The following is a 336-nucleotide window of genomic DNA, read 5'->3' as shown; positions in this document are numbered from 1 at the left end:
ATCCCCAAAACAAACAAAAACTCAGCTTTGTAAATATAAAAAACTCAGAAAAAAAAATCCTTGAAGCTATCACTGGCTTGGTGCTCAAGGGGTTAAGGGAAAAGAGGATTTCCTATTGACAGTAAGTTTTTCGCTGACTCGGGATCTGATGTAATAACTGATGTCACGGCCGAGCGTCTATATATCTCACACCTTTCTGGAGAATATTTTTAGATCGCGACGAACCTCAAAAGTAATAAGAAGAAGTGGATCGTGGAGGTAGACAAGTAAGTAATGAAAGGGTTAACCATAAACCGTAAACCTGGGTCAGGGCGCAGAATTCTGCTTTCATCGTGT

General features: G+C 40.2%; 1 protein-coding gene across 1 annotated transcript in view; it reads left to right on the top strand.

Moving 5' to 3' along the window:
- Window positions 1–216: 216 nt before the first annotated feature.
- Window positions 217–336, top strand: part of LOC142257045 (chemerin-like receptor 1) — an 11,938-nt gene continuing 11,818 nt past the window's right edge. Inside the window, exon 1 of the mRNA XM_075329100.1 lies at window positions 217–266. The gene's annotated coding sequence lies outside the window, so the exon portion shown is untranslated. The remainder of the gene's footprint in view (window positions 267–336) is intronic.

The sequence above is a fragment of the Anomaloglossus baeobatrachus genome, chromosome 11, assembly GCF_048569485.1.
Source record: "Anomaloglossus baeobatrachus isolate aAnoBae1 chromosome 11, aAnoBae1.hap1, whole genome shotgun sequence".
In the NCBI taxonomy this organism is placed as follows: Eukaryota; Metazoa; Chordata; class Amphibia; order Anura; family Aromobatidae; genus Anomaloglossus; species Anomaloglossus baeobatrachus.
The sequence above is the reverse complement of the archived record's forward strand: the minus strand, read 5'-3'. Positions and strand labels throughout refer to the sequence as shown.